The 27,744-nt window shown below is 35.7% G+C and overlaps 1 protein-coding gene across 3 annotated transcripts in view; it reads right to left on the reverse strand.

Annotated features, from left to right (window-relative positions):
- TRPC4 (transient receptor potential cation channel subfamily C member 4) overlaps window positions 1–27,744 on the reverse strand; it is a 229,219-nt gene that overhangs the window by 178,452 nt on the left and 23,023 nt on the right. The window contains exon 1 of one of the 3 annotated variants that reach the window (XM_063595762.1): window positions 12,201–27,671. The exons of the other annotated variants lie outside the window; for them this stretch is intronic. The gene's annotated coding sequence lies outside the window, so the exon portion shown is untranslated. Of the gene's footprint in view, window positions 1–12,200; window positions 27,672–27,744 lie in introns of those variants that run through there. 3 annotated transcript variants of the gene reach the window in all.

The following is a 27,744-nucleotide window of genomic DNA, read 5'->3' on the forward strand; positions in this document are numbered from 1 at the left end:
AATAAGGAATAATTCCAAAGCAAAACTATAGAAACAGTTTCATGTAAAACAACATCAAAAAGATTAAAATGTTTAGGTATATGTTTAAGTGAAAGACTTGTAGTCTTGCATTCTTTCACTTGTAGTGAATGACTTGTACACAAAAACTGCAGAATGTCATTGAAGGAAATTATAGGAGATCAAATAAATTGAATGGCATTTTGTATTCATGTATTGGAAATCTTAATGTAAAAATGACACTAATCATCAAATTGATCTATAAATTTAATGCCATCCTTATCAAAATTCCAACTTACTTTTTAAAAGAAATTGACAAGCTGATTCTCAAATGTATAGTGTAATCCAAGGGAACCAGACAAGCAAAAACAATCTGATAAAACAGAAAAAAATTTGGAGGACTTGAGTTATCTGATTTCTAAACTTACTAAGAAACTACAGTAATCAAGAATGTGTAGTGCTGGAATATTAGACATAAAGGTCAATAAAATTGATTTGAGGGTCAGAAAATAAACGCTTATGCTTATGATCAGTTGATTTTTTTTACAAAAGTGTCAAGAAAAATTTAATGGAAAAAAGATCTTTCAATAAACAGTGCTGAGATGACTATATATCAACATGAAAAAGAATGAAGTTGGACCTAAACTTCATACAATATGGAAAATTCAATTCAAAAAGGATAAAAGATCTAAACGTTAAGAGCTCAAACTATACATAATAACTAGCTAATGACACACTGATACAATCAAACCTGCACATATCAATATTAACCTTGAAACTAAATAGGCTAAATGTCTCACTCAAAAGGCAAAGAGGGGTAAGTTAGATAAAGAAGCAAGACCCAGCTGTATGCTGTCTACAAGATACCCATCTCACATGCAATGACACCCATAGGCTCTAAGTAAAGAGATGGAGAAAAATCTACCAAACAAACAGAAAACTGAAAAAAGCAAGGATTGATAGTTCAATTTCAGACAAGACAGACTTTAAACAACAGTGATCAAAAAAGACAAAGAAGGGCATTACATGATAGTAAAGGTTGTATTCAATGAGAAGACCTAACTATTCTAAATATATATGCACCTAACAAGAGGCACCCAGATTATAAAACGAGTTCTTAGAAACCTACAAAGAGACTTAGATAACCATGCAATAAAAGTGGAAGACTTCAAGACCCCACTGGAAGTATTAGACAGATCATTGAGGCACAAAACTAACAAAAATATTCAGAACCTGAACTTGACAGTTGATCAAACAGGCCTGACAAACATCTACAGAACTTTCTACCCTAAAACAAAAGAATATACATTCTTCTCATATGCACGTGATACATACTCTAAAACTGACAATCCAATTGTACCTGAAACAATCTCAGTAAATTAAAAAAAAATCAAATCATACCAAGCACACTCTCAGAACACAGCACAATAAAAATATAAAACAATAGTAATAAAATCATACAATTACATACAAGTTAAACAACCTACTCAAGAATGACTTTTGGATAAACAATAAAATTAAGGCAGAAATCAAGAAATTCTTTGAAATTAATGAGAACAAAATACAACATATCAGAATTTCTGGGACACAGATAAAACACTGTTAAGAGAGACATTTACAGCACTAAAGGCACACATCAAAACGTTAGAAATATGTCAAATTCATGGAAGGGCATTATATAATAGTAAAGGATTCAAGTCAACAAAAAGAGCTAACTATCCTAAATATATAGTCACACAACACAGGAGCACCCAGACTCATAAAGCAAGTTCTTGGAGACCTTCAAAGAGACTTAGATACACACACTGACAATATTAGATAGATCACTGAGGCAGAAAATTAACAAAGATATTCAGGACCCAAATTCAGCACTGATTCAAGTGGACCTGATAGATATTTACAGAACTCTCCAGCCAAAACAACAGGATATACATTCTTCTCATCGTGACATGCCACATATACTGCCATTTCTGCTGAAACTATTCCAAATATTTGAGGAGAAAAGACTCCTTCCTAACTCATTCAATGAGGCCAGCATCATCCTGATACCAAAATCTGGCAGAAATACAGCAACAACAATTTCAGGCCAATATCCTTGAAGAACATTGATGCAAAAATCCTCAAGAAAATAGTCACAAACAGAATAAAGTAGCACATAAAAAAAGCTAATCCACCATGATCAAGTAGGATTTATCCCTAGGATGCAAGATTGGTACATATGCAAATCAATAAATATGATCCATCACATAAACAGAACTAAAGACAAAAACCACATAATTATCTCAATAGACACAGAAAAGGCTTTCAATACAATTAAACACTCATTCATATTAAATATGCTCAATAAACTAGATATTGAAGGAAAATACCTCAAAATTAAAGAGCCATCTCTGACAAACCCATAACCCACATATTACTAAATGGCACAAGCTGGAAACATTCCCCTTGAAAACCAGCACAAGACAAGGATGCCTTCTCTCACCACTCTTATTCAACACAGTATTGGAAGTCCTGGACAGAGCAATCAGGCAAGAGAAAGAAATAAAAGGCATCCAAATAGGAAGAGAGGAAGTCAAACTATCCCTGTTTGCAGACAACATAAGCCTCTAACTAGAAAACTCCATAGTCTCAGCACAAAAGCTTCTTAAGCTGATACACAACTTCAGCAAAGTCTCAGGATACAAAATCAGTGGGCAAAATTTGCTAACATTCCCATAAACAAACAACAGTCAAGCTGAGAGCAAAATCAGGAATGTAATCCCATTCACAATTGCCACAAAAAGAATAAAATATCTAGGAATATAGCTAACCATGGAGGTGAAAGACCTCTACAAGGAGAGCTACAAAGCACAAAGCTCAAAGGAATCACAGATGACACAAACAAATGGAAAAACATTCCATGTTCATGGATAGGAAGAATCAATATCCTAAAAATGGTGATATTGCCCAAAGCAAGTTATAGATTCAATGCTATTCCTATTATACTACCATTGAGATTCTTCAGGGTAGTAGAGAGAACTATTTTAAAATTCACATGGGACCAAAAAAGAGCATGAATAACCAAGGCGATACTAAGGAAAACAAACAAACAAACAAACAAACAAAGCAGGAGGCATCATGCTACCTAACTTCAAACTATACTACAGGGTTACAGTAATCAAAACAGCATAGTACTGCTACAAAAGCAGACACAGAACAATGGAACAGAATAAAGAACCAAAAAAATAAGGCTGCACACCTACAACTATTCAATCTTTGACAAATCAGACAAAAACATGCAATTGGGAACGATGTCCTATTTGATAAATGGCACTAGGATAATAGGCTAGCCATATGCAGAAGATTGATGCTGGACCCCTTCCTTACACCATATAGAAAAATCAACTCACGATGAATTAAAGGCTTCAATGTAATAATCAAAACTGTAAAAACCCTGGAAGACAACCTAGGTAATACTATTTAGGACATAGGAACGTACAAAGATTTTATGATGAAGATGCCAAAAGCAACTGCAACAAAAGCAAAAATGGACAAATGGGACCTAATTAAACTAAAGTGCTTTTGCATAGCAAAGAAAATGATTAATAGTGTGAACAGACAACCTACAGAATGGGAGAATACTAGACAAAGTCTAGTATCCAGCATCTGTAAGAAACTTAAATAAATTTCAAGAAAAAAAATAAAAACCCCAAAAAGTGTGCAAAGGATGTGAACAGGCATTTTAAAAAAATGCAAATCAAAATCACAGTAAGATACCATCTCACACCAGTTAGAATGGCGATCATTAAAAAGTCAGGAAACAACAGATGCTGAAGAGGATGTGGAGAAATAGGAATGCTTTTACACTGTCGGTGGGAGTGTAAATTAGTTCAACCATTGGGGAAGACAGTGTGATGATTCCTCAAAGATCTAGAACCAGAAATACCATTTGACCCAGCAATCCCATTACTGGGTATACATCGAAAGGATAAATCATTCTACTATAAAGATACATGCACATGTGTGTTTATTGCAGCACTATTCACAATAGCAAATACTTGGAACCAACCCAAATTCCCATCAATGATAGACTGGATAAAGAAAATGTGGCACATATACACCATGGAATACTATGCAGCCATAAAAAGGGATGAGTTCATGTTCTTTGCAGGGACATGGATGAAGCTGGAAACCATCATTCTCAGTAAATTAATGCAGGAACAGAAAACCAAACACTGTTTGTTCTCACTCATAAGTGGGAGTTGAACAATGAGAACACATGGACACAGGGAGGGGAACATCACACGCCAGGGCCTGTCAGGGGATTGGGGGCCATTGAAGAGATAGCATTAGGAGAAATACCTAATGTAGATGATGGGTTGATGGGTGCAGCAAACCACCATGGCACGTGTATACCTATGTAACAAACCTGCACGTTCTGCACATATATCCCAAAACTTAAAGTAAAATTAAAAAAAAAACATGTGGCCAAAAAGCATATGAAAAAAAATTTTTTTAAACCATTAATAATAGGAAAAGGATATGAACAGACACTTTTCAAAAAAGACATAATTGTGGCCAGGAGGCATATGAAAAAAAGCTTAATATCACTGATCATTAGAGACATGCAAATCAAAACTACAATGAGATACCATCTTACACCATCAGAATGGCTATTACTAAAAAGTCAAAAAATTACAGATGCTGGTGAGGTTGCAGAGAAAAACAAATGCTTATATACTGTTGGTTGGTGTGCAAATTAGTTCATGCATTGTGGAAAGCAGTGTGGCTATTCCTCAAAGATCTAAAGACAGAAACACCATTCGACCCAGCAATCCCATTACTGGGTATATGCTCAAAGGAATACATAGTATTCTAATAAAAGACACATGAATGTGTATGTTTATTGCAGCACTACATATAGTAGGAAAGACATGGCATCAACATAAATGCCCATCAATGATAGACCGAATAAAGAAAATGTGATACACCATGGAATACTATGTAGCCATGAAAAGAACAAGATCATGTTCCTTGCAGGGACATGGATGGGGCTGGAGGCCATTATCTTTAGCAAACTAATGCAGGAACAGGAAACCAAATTTTGCATGTTCTCATTTATAAGTGGGAGCCAAATGATAAGAACACATGGACACATAGAGGTGAACAACACATACTAAGACCTATCAAATTGGGGAAGGTTGGAAGAGGGAGAAGATCAGGAAAACAATGAATGGGTACTAGGCTGAATACTTGGGTGATGAAATAATCTGTACAACGAACCCTCTTACACAAATTTACCTATATAGTAAACCTGCACATGTACCTCTGAACTTAAAATGAAAGTTAAAAAAACAACAAAAAAAGGTGTCAAATTAACAACCTAACATCACACCTGAAGGAACTAAAAAAACAAGAGCCAGCCGACCCCAAATCTAGTAGAAGGCAATAAACAACCAAAATCAGAGATGAACCAAAGGAAATTGAGATGTAAAAAACCACACAAAAGATCAACAAATCCAGGAGTTTGTTTTTTTAAAAGAAAAAATAAGATTGATAGACTACTAGCTAGACAAAGATAAAAAAGAGAGAAGATCCAAATAAACTCAATCAGAAATGACAAAGGATATATTAACACCAACCTCACAGAAATACAAAAAATTCCTTAGAGTCTATTTTAAACAGCTTTATGCATACAAACTAGAAAACCTAGAAGAAATGGATACATTCCTGGAAACATGCAACCTCCGAAGATTGAACCAGGAGGATATGGAATTCCTGAACAGACCAATAACAAGTTTGGAAATTGAATCAGTAATAAAAATCCTACCAACCAGAACATGTCTAGGATATGATGAATTCACAGTGAAATTCTACCAGAGATATAAATAAATGGTACCATTCCTACTAAAACTATTCCCAATAATTGAAGAGGAGACTCCCCCTTACTCATTCTATGAGGCCAAAATCCTCCTGATACCCAAACCTTACAGAGACACAACCAAAAAATAAAACTTCAGGCCAATATCCTTGTCAAATATAGATGCAAAAATTGTCAACAAATACTAGCCAACTGAATCCAGCAGCACGTAAAAAAGTAAATCCAAAATGATCAAGTAGGCTTTATCCCTGCAATGCAAGATTGGTTCAACATGCTCAAATCAACAAATGTGTTTCACCACATAAATGGAACTAAAAATAAAAATCACACGATTATCTCCATAGATGAAGAAAAGGCTTTCAAAGAAATTCAACATCTTTCATGATCAGAACCCTCAACAAACTAGACATTGAAGGAACATACTTCAAAATAATAGCCATCTAAAAAGACTCACAGCAAACATTATACTGAATGGGCAAAAGCTAGAAGCATTCCCCTTAAAAACTGCAACAAAACAAGGATGTCCTCTCTCACCACTCCTACTGAAGATAGTACTGGAAGACCTAGCCCAAGCAATCAGGCAAGAGAAAGAAATAAAATGAATCCAAATAGGAAAAGATAAAGTCAAACTATTTCTGTTTGCAGATTATGTGATTCTATATGTAGAAAGCCCCATAGTCTCTGCACAAAAGCTCCTTGATCTGATAAACAACTTCAGCAAAGTTTTGGGATATTAAATTAATGTACAAAAACCAATAGCATTCCTATACACAAGCAACATCCAAACTGAAAGCCAAATCATGAATGAAATCACATTCACAATAGCCACACACACACACACACACACACACACACACACACACAAATACCTAGGAATACAGCTAACCAGGGAGGTGAAAGATCTCTACAATAAGAATTACAAAACACTGCTCAAAGAAATCAGAGATGACACAAATGCATGGAAAAACAGTCCAAGTTTATGAATAGGAATAATCAATATTGTTAAAATAGCCATACTGCCCAAAGCAATTTATAGATTCAATGCTATTCCTATCAAATTACCAATGACATTCTTCAAAGAATTAGGAAAACTATTTTAAAATTCATATAGAACCAAAGAAGAGTCCAAATAGCCAAGGAAATCCTAAGCAAAAAGAACAAAACTGAAGGCATCACATTGCTTGACTTCAAACTATACTACAAGGCTACAGTAACTGAAACAGCATTGAACTGGTAGAAAAAGAGACACATAGAGCAATGGAACAGAATAGAGAGCCTAGAAATAAAGCCACATGCCTACGTTCATCTGATCTTTGATAAAGTTAACAATAGCAAGCAATGGGGAAAGGTCTGTCTATTCAATAAATGATGCTGGGATAACTGGCTAGTCATATGCGGAAGATTGAAACTGGGTCTTTCCTTACACAATATACAAAAATCAGCTCAAGATAGATTAAAGATTTAGATGTAAAACCTAAAACTGTAAAAATCCTGGAAGATAACCTAGGAAATACCATTCCAGACACAGGCCCTAGCAAAGATTTCATGATGAAGATGCCAAAAGCAATTACAATAAAAACAAAATTGACAAATGAAACCTAATTAAACCAAAGAACTTCACAAAGGAAAAGAAACTATTAACAGATTAAACAGACAACCTACAGAATGGGGAAAATATCTGAAAAAAATGCATTTGACAAAGTTCTAATATCCAGAATATATAAGTAACTTAAATTTACAAGAAATAAACAAACAACCCCATTAAAAAGTGGACATGAACAGACACTTTTCCAAAGAAGACATACACAAAGCCAACAGGCATGTGAAAGAAGGCTCAACATCACAGATTATTAGAGAAATGCAAATCAAAACCACAATGAGATACCATCTCAAATTAATCAGAATTGTTATTTTTAAAAAGCCAAAAAATAACAGATGCTGGCGAGGTTGTGGAGAAAAGGGAATGCTTATACAGTGTTGTTTGGAATGATAATTAGTTCCGCCATTGTGGAAGGCAGTTTGGGGATTTTTCAAAGAACTTAAAATCAAAATACCATTTAACACACCCATTCCATTATTGGGCATACACCCAAAGGAATATAAATTATTCTACCATAAAGACATGCATGTATATGTTCATCACACCACTATTCATAATAGCAAAGACATGAAATCAACACAAATGCCCAATAATGATAGATTGGATAAAGAAAATGTGGTACATATTCACCATGGAATACTACATATCTATGAAAAAGAATGAGATTATGTTCTTTGCAGCAACATGGATAGGCCTGGAGGCCATTATCCTAAGCAAACTAACACAGGAACAGAAAACCAAATACCACATCTTCTCCCTTGTAAGTGGGAGCTAAGCATGGAGTACATACAGAAACAAAGAAGGGAACAACAGACACTGGGGCCTACTTGATGGTGTTTGGTGGGACTAGGGTGAGGATTGAAAAACTGCCTATCAGGTGTTGTGCTTATTACCTGTACATCAGACTCACACAACACACAATTACCTATATAAACAATCTGCACATGTACCCCTGAAACTAAAATAAAAGTTAAGAAAAAGTTTAAAAAGAGCTAAAAACTATACAATTCTTATTGAAAACATACGTATAAATCTGAACACCTTGGATTTTGCCATGATTTCTTACATATGACAATAAATCACAAGCAACCAAAGAAAAAATAGATAAGCTGGATGTTATCAAAATTAAAACGCTTTTCCTTAAAAGGACACTATCAAGAAAGTAAAAGACAACACACAGAATGAAAAATAATTTGCAAATCATATCTAACAATGGTCTTGTGTCCAGAATATAAAAAGAACAACTAAGCCTCAAATATAAAAAGGCAAATATTCAGATTTTTTAAAAAATGTGCAAAGAAGGCCGGGCGCGGTGGCTCACGCCTGTAATCCCAGCACTTTGGGAGGCCGAGGCGGGCGGATCACGAGGTCAGGAGATCGAGACCATCCTGGCTAACACGGTGAAACCCCGTCTCTACTAAAAATACAAAAAATTAGCCGGGTGTGGTAGCGGGCGCCTGTAGTCCCAGCTACTCGGGAGGCTGAGGCAGGAGAATGGCGTGAACCCAGGAGGCGGAGCTTGCAGTGAGCCGAGATCGCGCCACTGCACTCCAGCCTGGGCGACAGAGCGAGACTCCGTCTCAAAAAAAAAAAAAAAAAAAAAAAAAAAAAAAAAAAAAAAAAAAAAATGTGCAAAGAATATAAACAGACATTTCTCTAAAGATTACAAATGGCTATTAATCACATGCAAACATGCTCCATATCATAAGTCATTAGTGAAATATAAATCAAAACCACAATGAGATACCACTTTGCACCCACTGGGATAGCTTCAATTAAAACAAAAACAAAAAGAAAACAACCCAGAAAATAGCAAGTGTTGGTAAGGACGAGGTGAAATGGGAATCTTTGTGCATTGCTGGTTGGATTGGGAACCAATAAAACCAGTTAGATCAGCCGTTTTGGGAAACACTTCAGTGGTTCCTCAAAAAAATTAAACATAGAATTACCACATGACCCAGCAATTCTACTTCTGGATGTACACTCAAATTAAATGAAAATATATGTCACACAGAAATTTGTATGTGAATGTTTATAGTAGCACTGTTCATAATAGCCAAAAGTTGGAACCAACTTAAAGTCCATCAACAGATGAATGGTAAAATCAGATATATATATATATATATATATAATAGACTGTCATTCAGCAATAAAAAATTGAAGCACTAGTTCATACTACAACACAGATGAACCTTGAAGACATTATTCTAAGTTAGGGAAGTCAGACACAAAAGACCACACGTTATGTTATTCCATTTATATGAAATACACAAAATAGGTAAATCCATGGGAAAAGAAAGTAGATCAGTGATTGCCAGGGGTTGGATGGGGCTGAGTGCAGAGGGTAAGAATTGGGAGTGACTGCTAATGACTATGGGGTTTCTTCTTGTGGTGACAAAAATGCTCTGAAATTAGAGGTCTGTGCAACATCATGACTATATTAAAAACTACTAAATTGTGTACTTTAAAAGGGTGAGTCTTATGGTATGTGAAATATATTTTGATCATTTAAAAATGGTATGTTAATTTTTTTAAAAGTTGAGATAAGCATGCTTCAGCACATAAATGTGGTAAAATTTCCCTCCAGCTGGCTGCACCATTAAAAATATTAAAGGAAGTTTTTTACACAGAAAAAGACAACACACAGAAATATGTATCTATAGGAAAAAATAAGTAAAACATTAAAATGGTTAAGTACATGAATGAATATAAACATGTTGTTATTATTTATTATTTAATATTATTTAAATTCTTTTTAAAGAGAATTGCTTGCTGGGCATGATGGCTGACGCCTGTAATCCCAGCATTTTGGGAGGCTGAGGCAGGCGGATAACCTAATGTCAGGAATTCAATCAAGACCAGCCTGACCAACATGGTGAAACCCCGTCTCTACTAAAAATACAAAATTAGCCTGGCGTGGTGGTGCATGCCTGTAATCCCAGATACTCAGGAGGCTGAGGCACAAGAATCGCTTGAACCTGGGAGGCGGAGGTGGCAGTGAGCCGAGATCATGCCATTGCATTCCAACCAGGACAACAAGAGCGAAATTCCGTTTCCAAAAAAAAAAAGTCTGCTTAAGCAAAAATAATTTTAAATATCTATGGTGGTATAAATAACATTTATATAATATATAGTATATTTTTTGTATATATATATAATATAATAGTATAAAGTGTAGAAGGGGAGAAAAGGAAGCGTAATGTTTTAACTTTCTTTTACTATATAGGAAGTAGTATCATATCATATGAAGGCAGACTGTGAAAAGTTAAACTAAAGTATATAAACTAAAGTAACAATTTAAAAATGAAATCATAGTTTGAGTTTTGTACCTATTTTAGATGTTCTTCTCTTATAAGATTTGCAAATATTTTCTCCCAATTTTGCCTTGTCTCTTCGCTCTGTTAGTTGTTTCTTTTGCTGTACAGAAGGATTTTTTTTTCACATTTGATGCATCTATTTTTGCTTTTGTTGCCTGTGCTTTTGGGGTCATATTCAAGAAATCATTGCCCAGACATTCAATAATAGGAAAACAAACAACCCTAATAAAAATTGGGCAAAAGGCTTGAATAGACATTTCTCAAAAGAAGACATACAAATAAACAGTAGATGTATGAAAAATGCTCAATATCACTAATATCAGGGAAATGCAAATTAAAATTACAATGAGGTATCACCTCGCATCTGTTAGAATATCAATTATCAAAATGATGAAAGATAACTAGTATTGGCAAGGATGTAGAGAAAAGGAAATCCTCATACGCTGTTGTTGGGAATATAAATAAGTACAGTCATTTTGGAATATAGTATGGAGGTTCGAAAAACAAAATGGAATCACCATAAGATCCAGCAGTACTGCTCCTGGGTATACACTCAAAGGAACTGAAATCAGTATATCAAGGAGACACCTGCCTTCTCATGTTCATTACAGAATTATTCACAATAGTCAAGGTATGGAATCAACCTAAGTGCATATAAATGGATGAATGGATAAAGAAAAAAATGCTGTATACATACACAATAGAATACCATTCAGCCTTATAAAAAGGTAAATCCTGTCATTTGTGACAACATAGATGTATATGAAGGACATTATGCTAAGTGAAATAATCCGAGCACAGAGAGACAAATACTTGCATGATCTGACTTATAGCTGGAACCTGAAAAAGTCAAACTCAGAGAAGTAGAGAGTAGAATGGTGGTTACCAGAGTCTGGCAGGAGGGTGGAGTGGGGAAAGGGGAGATGTTACACAAAGGATTCAAAGTTTCAGTTAAGGCAGGAGGGATAGATTATAGTGATCTAATGGTGACTATATTTTACAATGTATTGTATATTTCAAAATCAATAAAAGAATATATTTTAAATGGTCTTACCAAAAAGAAATGATAAGTAGGTGAGGTAAGAAATATATTGATTAGCCTGCTCAAACATTCCGCAAGGTATATTTGTAACACAACATTACATTGTACCCCACAAATATATGCAATCATTATTTGTCAATTACAGTAAAATAATTTTTAAATGACACGATATTGTTGTTTTTAAGCCAACAAATGAGAGAAAATTAGATCACTAAAAAATACTCAATTTGGCCGGGCGCAGTGGCCTGTAATCCCAGCACTTTGGGAGGCTGAGGCGGGCAAATCATTTGAGGTCAGGAGTTTAAGACCAGCCTGACCAACATGGTGAAACTCTGACTCTACTAAAAATACAAAAGAAAATTAGCTGGGCATGGTGGGGCTCACCTGTAGTCCCAGCTACTCGGGAGGCTGAGGCAGTAGAATCTCTTGAACCCGGGAGTCAGAGGTTGCAGTGAGCTGAGATCATGCCACTGCACTCCAGCCTAGGTGACAGAGCAAGACTCCGTCAACAACAACAACAACAACAACAACAAAAACTCAATTTATGTGAAAGAAGACAAAAAAAAAACTAAATAAAGAACACATGAAACAAATAGGAATCAAATAGTTAGATGATTCAATTAAATCTAACGAACAGGACATATTAAAGTCAATAATTACAAAAATTTAAAATTGTAAACACCCAAGGAAAAGATAGAGATGTTTATATTGAATAAAAAATAAGATCAAACTATATACTGCTTACAAAAATATATGCTTTAAATGTAAAGGTAACAGTTAAAAGTAAAAAGGTGGAAAGGGCACACCATGCTAACTCTAGTCAATAGAAAACTACAGTATGTATCTATTGATTTACATCTAAACCCTTTAAAAACTTTATGCTAAACTATTTTCATGTTAGATGTGTTTTTATTTATCCTACTATGTCTATTACTTTGTTTTCAGCAGTATCTAGTCCTGCTTCTTATAATTTCTTTCTTTTCCTGGATTCATTTTATTTATTTCATTTCCTTGCTGCACTCTGACAGCTCATAGTTCTTTTTTCTTGTTTATCTCTTCCTAAGCTCCTTCATTATTGATTTGGTGCTTTTGCTTCACAAAGATTTTTAAAAATTCATAGTAAAATGCCATTTTCTTCTGCTTCTCATTCTATGTTTCTGGCATGCATTCTTCATCTCCTATTTTATTTTCTGCCAATTTTTTCTGATTATTTTCCTGCATTATATTTCTAAAGCTTCTGTACATTTTCTTTCTTAACTCATCATTGAACTCATGATTTATGAGCTCAGTTATAGAAAAAAAAATTATTTAAAAGAAGTTTTGCTTAGACAAGCTATTTGATACGGCATTCACCTGATTGAAAAGTACCACAACGACTTTCACAACCATCTGGGCATATTCTTAGGATACAGGGTTTTGCCCATTAATTCACTTAGCTGTTAACGTCTTTCCTACTAGTGAAGATGGGCAGCTGACGATCTTAAAAATGAAAAGATACTCTCCTCCTCCTCTGTCAAAGAGACAGACTGTGCTTCCTGTGAGTGGTTCTTTACTTAGCCTTGCCTTTGGGTCTAGAACATCAGCTGCCACCTGCAGATGCACCTGCAAACCTAATTTTATGGTAAGAAGTAAGATATTTCTGGCATCTCGGGGTTTTGTGCCTCAACTGTCAGAAGAATAATTTAGCTGGACTTTTAGGAGATCTGTGGTTGTGGGGCCTTTTCTCAATGCATCCTACTCAGTCTTCATTCAGCCTTCACAAAACCATCCACCCATTTGGCCTTCCAGGATCTTAGCTGTTTTCTAATTTTAACAAAAAAATGGAAGATATAGTTTTTAAATTTTTTATTGCCTTTGTATTTTAGCTAAGAAGAGTAGTCTGACAGTACAGTTTTATCTTCAAACAAGAAACTGCTATCAAGTGTAGCGGTTATACTTACATTTTCTATAACTGAGCTAATAAATCATGATACCTTAATATTTTTTATTCATTGGAATACTATTTATCTTCATGCTATATTTGCATTTCTCACATAAATTTAGTTCATTAGGTGACATATTCAGAAACTGCAATATGAGTTCATGCCAATAGCCTATCTGTCTCAGATATTACATAAATTTCAGCACATATTTCACTTAAAACATAAACACAGTTTATAAATGTTCTACATAGCTACCTTCTTTTCAAGACTCTGAGTACAATATTGACAAAACATTTAATTTTTTCACTCTTATGCATCCTTCCAAATTCTAATTGTTTCCTAACCTAAATTATGTGTTGTTTTTGAATACAATATTGACAAAACATTTAATTTTTTCACTCTTATGCATCCTTCCAAATTCTAATTGTTTCCTAACCTAAATTATGTGTTGTTTTTTGAATACTTTAAGTCAGATGTACTTTCAATTGATTTTGACTATTTTATGTTTTTAGTTAAGGAAAGTTCCTACTTAATACATTAAAGAATCAAAACTTTGCCCACTGGGTTTTTGTTTACGTGTGAATTATATTACTGAAAGTGGGTCAAAAATGATCAAGCTATTTCAAAATTATTTTCTATGAACTCTAAACCACAAACACTTGTCACATTGAAAAAGATTACTATCCTCATAAATTCCCAACTAAATTCTGACATGCAAGAATATGTTCTTGCCATACTTATTGTATTAAGTTTTCTAAGTCCTCTCATTGACATAGTTTCCATGACAGAACCTTTAGATGAGTACAGTAAATGAGATGCACTCTGGTTTCTCCAACATACTTGGATCAATCTTGAGTTTATCTCACTCTCCATTTATTTATTTATTTATTACATTTTTTGAGACAGAGTCTCGCTCTGTCACCCCAGGCTGGAGTGCAGCGGCACAATCTCGGCTCACTGTAATCTCTGCCTCCTGGGTTCAAGTGATTCTTGAGTCTCCTGCCTCAGCCTCCCAAGTAACTGGGGATACAGGCATGTGCCACCATGCCTGGCTAACTTTTGTATTTTGAGTAGAGATGGGTTTTCACCAAGTTGGCCAGGCTGGTCTCGAACTCCTGGCCTCAAGTGATCTGCCTGTATTGGCCTCCCAAAGTGCTGGGATTATAGGCATGAACCACCAGCAGGCCCAGCCTGTTTTTTTTTTTTTAATTTTTTTTTTAAAATCCTGCATATTGTCGATGGAAGAAAAACAAAACAAAACAAAATAAAAACACATTGGAATGTTTGCCAATATGAAACCTGTTTTCTAGAAACAATTATCCTTTCAAAGTTGGTGGTCAGTTTTACTTGCTTCAGTCGGCTGACTGTTTCATTCTCTTCGGTGGCTCTTAATAACTTTTCATTTTAACTTCATGCCTTCAAAAAATTACTACTTCCTCCTTCTGAGGGCGTTCATTGTAAAATATGACCTGTGACTGTCCAGTGTCCTCCATTCACAGCCATTTCTCTCTCTAGTATTAATGGTTCATGTATGCTTGTTTCTGCTAAAGGCAACACGCTTTACCTGCACTCTTGTCCAACATCTTGTTACTTGCATCTTTCTTGCTCTTGCATCTTTATGATGCTGTACAAACACCATGGGTTTCTTTATTCTTGCATATCCTGTCACATGTCTTTCCTCCTTCTCTGTCTTTCTAGCTACTGAGAACACCCAAGATACTGACAGGAGTAGTAGAGAAAGGAAGACGTGTGCAGACAGTGACGTAGCAGAAGTCACTGGAAACTTTGACATGACAGTGACAAAGAAAGATAAAAGGTATAAGTGAGTAGCCAAAAAAGAGGAAGATAACAAATGTTTTGTATCCTAGCTATTCTCAAGCTTATTTTTAGATTCAACACATAAGGTGCATGACATTAGTATGTACAGCATACTCCTATGCACAATTCCCAATATATTGGTTAATACATCAGGAACAATATAACAAGGGTAAATACAAATATGCTCTAACATTTAATTACTTCTTTTCTCAAAATTTCTAGTTTATATTTAATAATGAATTATTTGTACTGAAATGGTTTGGCTCCGCCCCCACTCAAATCTCATCTTAAATCCCTGCATATTGTGGGAGGGACCCAGTGGGAGGTAATTGAATCATGGGGACAAGTCTTTCCCATGCTGTTCTCATGATAGTGAATAAGTCTCAAGAGATCTGATGGTTTCATAAAGAGGAGTTCTCCTGCACGAGTTCTCTCTCTTTGCCTGCTGCCATCCATGTAAGATGTGACTTCCTCCTCCTTGACTTCTGCCTGATTGTGAGGCTTCCCCAGCCATGTGGAACTGTAAGTCCATTAAACCTCTTTCTTTTGTAAATTGCACAGTCTCGGGTATATTTTTATCAGCAGCATGAAAACAAAATAATGCAGTAAGTTGGTACCAAGAGTGAGACACTGCTGAAAACATACTTGAAAATGTGGAAGCAACTTTGGAACTGGGTAACAGGAAGAGGTTGGGACAGTTTGGGGGGCTCAGAATACAGGAAAATATGGGAAAGTTTGGAACTTCCTAGAGACTCGTTGAATGGCTTTGCCCAAAATGCTGATAGTGATATGGACAATGAAATCCAGGTTGAGGTGGTTTCAGATGGAGATGAGAAAATTTTGGGGAACTAGAGTAAAGGTGACCGTTGTTATGTTTTAGCAAAGAGACTGGTGGCATTTAGCCCTTGCCCTAGAGATTTATGAAACTTTGAACTTGAGAGAGATGATTTAGGGTATCTGCTGGAAGAAATTTCTAAGCAGCAAAGCACTGGGTGCTGTTAAAGGCATTCAGTTTTAAAAGGAAAATGGAGCCTAAAAGTTTGGAAAATGTGTAGCCTGACAATGTGGTAGAAAAGAAAATCCCATTGTTTGGGGAGGAATTCAAGCTGGCTACAGAAATTTGCATAAGTAACAAGGAGCCAAATGTTAATCCCCAAGACAATGTGGAAAATGTCTCCAGCACATGTGAGAGGTCTTCATGGCAGCCCCTCCCATCACAGGCCCAGAGACCTAGGAGGAAAAAGTGGTTTAGTGGGCCAGGCCCAGAGTCGCTGTCCTGTGTGCAGCCTAGGGACTTGGTGACTTTAGTTCCAGCCACTCCAGCCATTACTGAATGGGGCCAACATAGAGCTCAGGCCATGGCTTCACAGGGTGCAAGCCTCAAGCCTTGGCAGCTCCCACATGGTGTTGAGCCTTCCAGTGCACAGAAGTCAAGAATTGGGGTTTGGAAATCTCCACCTAGATTTCAGAAGATGAATAGAAACACCCAGATGCCCAGGCAGAAGTTTGTTACAGGTGCAGGGTCCTCATAGAGAACCTCTGCTAGGGCAGTGCAGAAGGAAAATGTAGGGTGAGATCCCGCACACAGAGTCCCTACTGGGGCACCACCTAGTGGAGCTGTGAGAAGAGGGCCACCTTCCTCCAGAACCTAGAATGGTGTATCCACCAACAGCTTGCACCATGCGCCTGGAAAAGCTGTGGATACTCAATGCCAGCCCATGAAAGCAGCCAGGAGGGAAGCTGTGCCCTGCAAAGGCTTGGCTGCCCAAGACCATGGGAACCCACCTGTTACCTCAGCATGACCTGGATGTGAGACTTGGAGTCAAAGGAGGTCATTTTGGAGCTTTAAGATTTGACTGCTCCACTGGATTTCAGACTTCCATGGGGCCTGTAGCCTCTTTTTGGCCAACTTCTCCCATTTGGAATGGCTGTATTTACCCAGTACTCCCACTGTATTTAGGAAATAACTAACCTGCTTTTGATTTTATAGGCTCATAGGTGGAAGGGACTTGTCTTATCTTGGATGAGACTTTTCACTGTGGACTTTTGAGTTAATGCTGAAATGAGTTAAGATTTTGGGGGATGGTTGGGAAGGCATGATCGGTTTTGAAATGTGAGGACATCAGATGTGGGATGAGCCAGGGGTGGCAAGATATGGTTTGGCTGTGTCCCCACTCAAATTTCATCTTGAATTCCCACATGTTGTGGGAGGGACCCAGTGGGAGATAATTGAATCATGGGGGCAAGTTTTTCCCATGCTATTCTTGTGACAGTGGATAAGTCTCACGAGGGCTGATGGTTTCAGAAGGAGGAGTTTCCCTGAATGAATTCTCTCTCTTTGCCTGCTGCCATCCATGTAAGATGTGACTTGTTCCTCCTTGCCTTCCACCATGATTGTGAGGCTTCCCCAGCCACATGGAACTGTAAGTCCATTAAACCTACTTCTTTTGTAAATTGCCCAGTCTCAGATATGTCTTTACCAGCAGTGTGAAAATGGACTAACACATGTTCCAAACTTCTTATCCAACCACGTGGAAATACTGCAACATTAAAATAGAGAACTATTGATCTGAGCCAGCTGTTCTTAGTGTGTGGTCTCCAGATCAGCAGTATCTGTGTCACCTGGGAACTTATTAGGAATGCAAATTCACATGCTCTACCTCTCACCCACTAATCCAACACTTTGGGGCATAGCCTAGCAATCTGATGAACTCTAGTTTGACAGTAACAGATTTTGATTCTAGACCTTTTTATAAAAATAGACACACTGAAGTACAAGTCACAAAGGCAGAGTTAAAGTCGACCACAGGATATTTTTTTTTCGTAAGTGATCTTGTTCACACAGTCCATATAAATACTGTCTTGCACTTAATAATTACTAAAATATGTCATTTGAATGAAATAACTCAGATGATTTCTTTTTTAGTAAGTAAAAATTTAGAACTTTTACCTATTTTAAAATCGAAAGTATCAAAATGATTCCATTGTACTAAATTTACCTTTTACTTGCCCTGACTCTAATCAATATATACACAATATTCACTTCTCTATGTACCATATTTTAGGTATATTCTTACTCTTGTATAGAGAGAAGCATTAAAGGAAAGTTAAGAATATATATACACCTAAAACCATATTCTACATTTGCATATACTTGCTTTGCTGGGAGGTCTTGAGTCTTTCTTAAGCCTCAGTACCTCTGTCCATGATTATAATTATCAAGAATACTTCCCCATTTACAGAAGAAGAAACAGAGTCCTCAAGGAGTTACATAATCTATCCAAGGTGACACAGCTACTAAGAGATAGAGCTGAGATGGACTCTGGTACATCTGATATCATGCTCTTATATATGTCTTATAAAGTTAGTCTGAGAATTAAATAATATTCAGAAAGATTTGAATGTAGTGACTACATAGTATATGTCAATATTGACAAGTAGTAGTATTGATATTTTATTACTACTAGGGCAGTACCAAGAGGAATTCCCAGGGATTTCTACCAACAGGATGCCTTGATACCTTGTAGCTATTCGCATTCCCTCCTAGAGCCATCATATGCCTGCTTTTCCTCTGTTCTCCGCCTTTGTGGAGTCCTTGCTCTACCGAAAACCAGGCAGTAAGGACTATAGTAAAGGTGATGAGTTCTTGGCCTCCAAATTTGTACTCTAATTACATCTCTTTCTTTAAAGCTTAGATACTATGGTCAGAATCAAGGACATTACTTGTTTTATAATACAGGCACATCCAGGGTTAATCTATGTCTCTAGTCATTAAAGAGAACATGATATCAATGAAAAAGTTACAGTCAATCAATTTGGAAACCACCTGAGAGCTTTAACTCAATTTTAATAATTCGGTTTCAATAATAAATCATTAGATATTATCCTGTCATTTAATGAGGGATCATTATGTACCAAGCATTGTGATTTATTTTCTATATCTTACCAACTGCACTGTCAGATAGATATTCTTAGTTTCAGTTTATAGATGAGAAACCTGGGGATTAGAGATATTAGGTAACTTATACTGGTTACTCAGCCCCTGAATATGAGGATCAAGATTCAAACTGGAATCTATGTAGCATCAAATCTGAGGCTTTTAATCAACTCCCCTCGAAAAATTGGGGTGGCTTCAAACAAGTCAAATGAAAGACATTGTGAAAGTGTCTGTCACAGAAAAATTATCATGCTATTTTTTTTCAAATGCTGTTAACCCTAATATTCCATCAACCAAGTATTCTATCCTCCTGCCATAATTTACTGTAAAAACAATCACATTTGGGTCTGAAACATGATCCTTTTATTGGATCATCAATAATTAATTTTCAGACACAAATTTTACTCTAAACAGAATTTTTGCAAGCAGAAAATAATATGCATTTTTTGTGTTTTCCTCTGAAAATTTGTTTACTGGTTATGTCAGTGGAAACTCCAGGAAGATATATCAAATCGAATATAATAGAGGTTGATTACAGAAGAAATCACATCAATTATTTAATTCTCTTTCTTTAGTGTTTCTCTTGTTAGGTATCTGGCACAACTTTCTAGGTTTTTCAGCCAATGGGCTGTAGAAAGGCAATGCTGCAAATGAGGAGGGTAATAAAAAAATAAAAAATCTTTAGTACAATTATTATTCAAAGATGTGTTTGAGTTTGTTTAAAAGTATTTAGACAGTTACAAACTGAATTTAATTGGTATAATAAATGTAATAACTATAAAGGATAATCTTTGTAGGAAAACTCTCTTAATATGATTCCTTAGACCCTTTTATATCAATGTCCTGCCAGAATTATGAAGACCTCATTCACTTATACCATCCCTTCTCATCATTCTCTATCTCCTCCCTCTAATGTTGATAATTATTTTAGTATTACCTTGAATCATATGAAGTCAACATTTTTATAGGCAAAATTATCAAATATAGGCAGTTTTATATGTTCCAAACTGTTATAGATAATATTATTATTTAAAAAGATTAATAAATTCCTGTTTAATGTTCTAGTCTCATTTTAACAGCTACTTTCTAACATTAGTGAACTATAAATTTATTTTTACATTCTCAAGTTTATAACATTCCCAGCATGTTCAGCCACCAAAAATTGGCCTTCCATCTTTTGTTGATTTGATTCTATCGTCGGAAAACAAAAAATTTTATTACACTAAAATAACCATATTAATATTTTTCATTGCAGAGCCAAGTTCTGCTCTAGGAATCAATTTCCTTCTCTACAAATTCAGTGTCATTCCTAATGGTGTTATTTTTGCTATTCAAGTAATTAATTCACTTTGAATCTAGAATTCAACACAAACCCACCTAATTCTAATCAGCACAAAGCCAAAAATTTTATATCATTAGTTAAAACTGATGCATTCTCAATACTTTTGTAATAATATAAAATAAAATTTAAAAGTAGTTGAAATTGTGCTTGTTTATAATAATAACAGGTGATTTACAGAGGATCGCAATGAGCAAGTAAGGATTTAATCAAGATTATACAAGAAAATATTTTATGCTAAATCTGTATATCAACAGAAATAAGAATAGTCTAGGGATAAGCTAATAGGGAAAAGATGATTGGCATACCCATCTATCGAACACCTCACTATAAGCAATTAATGAAGCAAAAACCTGATTTTCTTTCCTGCAAAAATTTGGGTAAATCCTTGTTTTCTCGGTTCCTTACCTTTTCCTTTTTAAAAATAAAAGTGGTGTAAAAGAACAAATATCAATGTTAGATTTCGTTAAAATTTAAACATTTCTAGTTAAGAGGATGAAATGACAAGCTACAGACTTGAAAACATGTACAAATCCCATATCTAATAAATAGCTAATACTAGGATGCATAAAGAAATATAAAACTTTAACACTAAATAGAAGCAATTAGAAAATATTCAAAAAACAGAAAGAGAAGCTTTACTGAAAGGTGATCTATAGATGACAAATAAGCACATGAAAAGATGTTTAACGTCATTAGCCATTGTAGAAATACAAAATAATGCCACAATGAGATATCACTACTATAAAAATGGCTAAAATAAGATATAGTAATGACACTAAATGCTGGTGAGGAGGTGAACAGACTAAATCATTCATGCATTGTTAGCAGGTATGCAAAATGGTACAACTAACTGCTCTAAAAAACAGTTTCTTTAAAAATGAAGCATGCAACTATCATATGACTCAACAATTAAATTATACTCTGGACAGGTATCCCAGATAAATGAAGACTTACATTCAAACAGACATCTTAAAAATCATAAAATTTTATTTATATTACAGTCTCAAAAAGAAAAAGAAAACTTACGGCCAGGCACAGTGGCTCATGCCTGTAACCCCAGCACTTTGGGAGGCCAAGGTGGGTGGATCACTTGAGGTCAGGGGTTTGAGACCAGCCTGGCCAACACGGTGAAACCCCATCACCACTAAAAATACAAAAATTAGCTGGGTGTGGTGGCATACACCTGTAATCCCAGATACTTGGGAGGCTGATGCAGGAGAAATGCATGAACCCAGGAGGCAGAGGTTGCAGTTAGTGGAGATCTCGCCACTGCACTCCAGCCTAGGCAACAGAGCAAGACTCAATCTCAAAAAATAAAAAATAAAAAAACCGTATACAGATGGAAAATACATTAGTGGTTTCTAGCAAAATTAATGATAGTGTCTAGCCAAAAAAAAAAAAAAAAAAGGAAAAGGAAAAGTATAAATCGGGGGCAGATCTTAGAATAATCATGATTCAAATATTCTTAAAAAGAAAAAGAAAGAGTTGGTGATTCTCCCTATCTTTGTTTCTGTAGCTGTTGTATTGAAATATGTACTATAGACTGAGTGGCTTATAAAGCACAAAATTTTTATCTCATAGTTATGAAAGCTGGGAAGTTCAAGATTAAGGTAGTGGCAAATCTGGTGAGGGCCAACTTTCTAGTTCATAGATGGCACCTTCTTGCTGTGTTCCCACATGGTGAAAGGAGCAGGTAGCTCTCTAGGGAACTTTTGTAATGGCACTAATCACATGAGGGCAGACCCCTCATGACCCAATAACTTCCCAAAGGCCTCACTTCCTAATACCATCACTTTCAGGGTTAAGATTTCAGTGTATAAATTTTTAGAGGGAAATATTCAGGTCATAGAGCTTCTTGAAACCAGACATTGATAAATAAGGATGAGAAATGGAACGAAAAGAGTAAGGATGCTATATTTTCCTAGACATTGTACAGCTGTAATTAAATCTAGTTCTTCAAAAATTAACACTTTAGCAAATGCTATAAAGCTTTTAAAAGCTTGGAAACAAGATATCATACCTGCTAAGACTGATAAGAAAAACAAAGGCTGCTCAGTGATTAATATGAGTACATGAAGATGTTCCAGACTTCAAACTTGCATTATAGCACAATGGTTAATAAACTTGGCTTTGGAATTTGTGAAGTTTGGGTTGAATTTATGGTTGTACTACATACTAATTGTGTGACCTTAGAAAGTTATTTAACCATTCTAGAACTAGTTTTATCATCTGTATAGTAGGAATGATGATGTTTTATGAGGGTAATAATATAAAATAATGCAAGTAAATCATTCAGCATAGGGCCAAGCACAGACTAGTCACTCATCAAATGTTAACTTTGTTACTTTGCTACCATTTTCAGAAGAAAGTTGGAAAACCTAGTTATAGCCATTATTGGAGCTCCTTAAACTTCACATGCTTTTAGCTGTTTGGAATTACAGAATCATTAAAAGTCAGTTAGCAACTTAGCATGACAATTATGTATTTTGGGGATTGTAATGTGACTTTAAGTTTCAATGCAATAACACAAAACTAGAGACTAGAAGAAGGTTTGCAGAAAAGATATTACATTTAGTACGTGATTCTTTACAAAATACTCAAGAAAATTGAACCCAGTAGTGTTAATATATCAGCTGCTTAATGGCACAAAAATGATTTCAGTCCTGAGGGTGTCCAGGTATAGTGGTACAGAACTATGTCTTCAACTGATTTTTGGTGACACACACACACACACATGCACACCTACACACAGGCACACACAGAGTAGTGTGTCAGCAAGACAGCAGAATAGGAGTTCTCCAGCTTCACTCTCTCCTACCTACCACAGAAATCTAACCAGCAACTATCCGCAGGCAAGAAGATAATTCTGAATATCCCACACCTTGGAAGTGAGTCAAGGACACTCCTTTCTTTGGACCAAAGCACTGAGAAAATTTTGATCCCAATGGTAAGATGAATGATTCTCCTTGATTGTGCTACCCCTCTCCCAAGCTGGCACAGGAACACACACTAAGATTTTTCCTGAACCCACAGTTTCTACAGTAGGAAAAATAAGTTGGAAGCAAACATTAAGTTTCCCTACAATTTTGGAACCCTTTCAGGAGACTGATATCTGTCTCATCCCATGGGAAACATTGGAAATGCCAGCATGGCTAGATTACCTGAGTTTAGTTAGAAACAAAGAACAGAGATAGAGCTAATAGTGACCAGCTTGCAGACCTTGGTAGTTACTCTATATTTGGGCTGATAATGGTGTCAAACCAGAGAGACTAGCTGACAGCATCACACTACAGGAAACATGGTTCACAGGTCTTTCTTTTTTTTTTTTTTCTTTTTTGATTTTTTGAGACAGAGTTTCACTCTTGTTGCCCAGGCTGGAGTGCAATGGCACAATCTCAGCTCACTGCAACCTCCATCTCCCAGGTTCAAGCAATTATCCTGCCTCAGCCTCCCAAGTAGCTGGGATTACAGGCATGCACCACCATGCCCAGCTAATTTTTGTATGTTTAGTAGAGACAGGGTTTTGCCATGTTGGTCAGGCTGGTCTCGAACTCCTGACCTCAGGCGATTCACCTGTGTCAGCTTCCCAAAGTGCTGGGATTACAGGTGTGAGCCACTGCGCCACGTCAGTTCATGGATCTTTCAGGCTTGAATCCCTAGCCAGCTTTTCCACCAAGCCCAGATGCTCTCATTAAGCTTTTTCTAGGTGAGAGGCAAATGCAGGTCAGTGAGTACCCATGAATAGATCATCTAGTACTGCCAAAAACCAGCAACTGCATGTAAACCAGTAACTCCACAAAACCATGATACTCTTCTTCAGCTCACATTAAGCCAGCAGGCAAGTCTAAATCCATGCACATCTGTAAAGCATAGCCTCTGGCTCTGCCTACTTCTGTGACCAAGCAGCAATCCTAGGTACTTCACCAGCCTTGGATCCCAGCAAATGGCCCTTCCCAACTGCAGATTTCAAATAGCAGTGCCACCCAGCCGTGGAAGACAACCTGCAAACCTGTCTGATCAGAGATGACTGCAGAGTCCAGCCAGCAGCTCTACTTGATGGCAGAGTCCAGATAGTAGCCTCACTGAACCATGGAGAACAGTTAGAAATACCATTCAAATTCAGAGCACAAGAATCCACCCAGTCTAATTAGAGAACCCAACCTTAAGGTCTGTTTGGGGTCGCTACAAGCTGTCTCATCTAGAATTTTTAAGCTAGACTAGGCTAGAAGAAGTAGCCATCTCCTCAAATGTGGAGGCATTAATGTAAGTACATGAGGATGATGAAAAATTAGGGAAATATGGCACCACCAAAAGAAGTTAATAAAGCTCTACTAATGGACCCAGAAGAAATGGAGATCTATAAAATGACTAACAAAATATTCAGAACACTACTCAAAGAAGTTCAGGAAATTCCAAGAAAATATAGACAGAAAATCAAATAAAATTTGGGAAAAAGTTATAAACAAAATGAGAAGCTTGCAAAGAAACAGAAATAATAAAAAATTATGAAGCCATAAATTCTGGAGCTAAAGAATACAAAAAGTGAACTAAAAAATTAAATAGAAAGTTTCAATAGCAGACTTGATCAAGTAGATCAGTGAGCTCAGAGGACATTTGAAATTATCCAATTGATCAGAGGAGCAAAAATAAATAAATAAATAAGAATGAAAAAGAATGAAGAGGGTCTATAGGAATTATGGAACACCATAAAGCAAACTAACTTTTGCATAGTAGGAATTCATGAAGAAAAAGAAAGAGAAAAAGGCCTAGAAAGCATATTTAAGAAAATAATAGCTAAAAATATCCCAAATCTGGGGAAAGACAACAACATCCAGGTACAGGCATCTCAGTCACAGGTTGCCAATCAAATTCAACCCATAGAGGACATCACCAAGATACATTATAATCAAATTATCAAAAATCAAATACAAAGAAATAATACTGAAAGCAGCAAAAGATAAGAAACATCACATTCAGTGGAGGCACGATATGGCTTTCGGCAGACTTGTCAGCAGAAACACTTCAGGCCAGAAGAGAGGCAAATTCTATATTAATAGTGCTGAAGGAATAAAAAGAAATGGCCAACCAAGAATACTTTACCAAATAAAGCTATGTTTCAGAAATGAGAAAGAAATAAAAACTTTCCCAGACAAACAAAAGCTAAGAGCATACATCACCACTAGGCGTGCTTTATAGGAATTGCTAAAAGTAGTTCTTTAAGGTGAGATGAAAGGCTACTAATGAATAATTAAAATAACATTTTAAAATTAAAAATAAATCCCAATGGTAGAAGTAATATGTGGTCATACTCAGAATTCTCTAATATTGTAAGGGTGGTGTGTAAAGCAACTTTATCTCTACTAGGAGAATTAAAAGACAAAATTATTAAAAATAATTGCAGCAACAATAAATTGCTAAGAAATACCAATTACAAAAACAAATGTAAATTTTGGCATTAAATTAATAAAAAGTATGTGTGGGGTTGTGAAAGTGTAGAGTGTTTGTATGGAATTAAAAGCAAGTTGTTACCAGCTTAAAGTAGTCTGTTACAGGATATTTTCTGGTAACCCACTTAGCAAAAACCCCCAGTAGTTGCATAAAATATGCAAAGAAAGGGTTCAAAGCATACCGCCACAGAAAACCATCAAACCACAAATGAAGACAGAAAGAGAGGAAGAAAAAAAAACATATAAAATAATCAAAAAACAAATTAAAAAATGCCAGCAACAAGTTTTTATGTACCAGTAATTACCTCAAGTGTAAATGGATTAAATTATTCAATAAAAAGACATAGATTGGCTGAATGGATTAAAAAACAAGATCCAACCATATTTTCTTATAAGAGACTCACTTTACTAGTACAGATACACATAGATTAAAAGTGAAATGATTGGAAAAAAGTATTTCCCACAAATGGAAATTAAGAGAATAAGAGTAGTTACACTTAGACAAAATAGACTTTAAGTCAAATGTTATTTTTAAAAGACAAAAAGGTTATTACATAATAATGAAGGAATTAATTCACCAAGAAGAGATAACAATTGTAAATATATATGCACCCAACATCTGAGAACATAAATACATAAAGCAATTATTAAATTATCTAAAGAAAGATACTATAATAATAGTGGGCCTCGATACTCCACTTTTAAAAATAGAGCATCTAGACAGAAAATAAATAAGGGAACGTGGACTTGAATTATACTTTAGATCACATGTACCTGACAGAAATATCTACAATATTCTACTCAACAGCAACAGGATTCACATTCTTCTCAAGTGCATATGGAACATTCTCCAGGATAGATCACATATTATGCCACAAAACAAATCTTAACAAATTTAAGAGAACTGAAATCATATCAAGCGGTTTTTCAGAGCACAATGATATAAAATTAGAAATCAATAATAGGAAAAAATCTAGGAAAATACACAAGCATGTGGAAATTGGACAACATGCTCCTAAATAACCAACAGGTCATAGTGTAAATCAAAAAGGAAATTTAAAAATACCTTGAGACAAATTAAAATGGAAACACAACATGCTAAACCTATGGAATGGAGCAAAGGCAGTCCTAAGTTGATGAATATCCTAATTTCCCTAATTTGAACAATATAAAATTTATAGATGTATCAAAACATCACAATGCACCCCATGAATATGTACAATTCTGCCTCAATGATTAATGAAAATAAAATAAATATTTAAAAAGGGGAAGTGGAGATTTGCAACAACATGGAGAACATTATGCTAAGTGAAATAAGCCAAGCAAAGAAAGACAAATACTGTACGATCTCATTTATAGATGGATAAAGTGGACCTTATGAAGTCCACAAATATATACAGTGGACTCATAAAGTTGAACTCACAGAAATAGAGTAGAATGATGGTTACCAGAGGATAAGCAG

This window comes from Pan paniscus, chromosome 14, assembly GCF_029289425.2.
Source record: "Pan paniscus chromosome 14, NHGRI_mPanPan1-v2.0_pri, whole genome shotgun sequence".
NCBI lineage: Eukaryota > Metazoa > Chordata > Mammalia > Primates > Hominidae > Pan > Pan paniscus.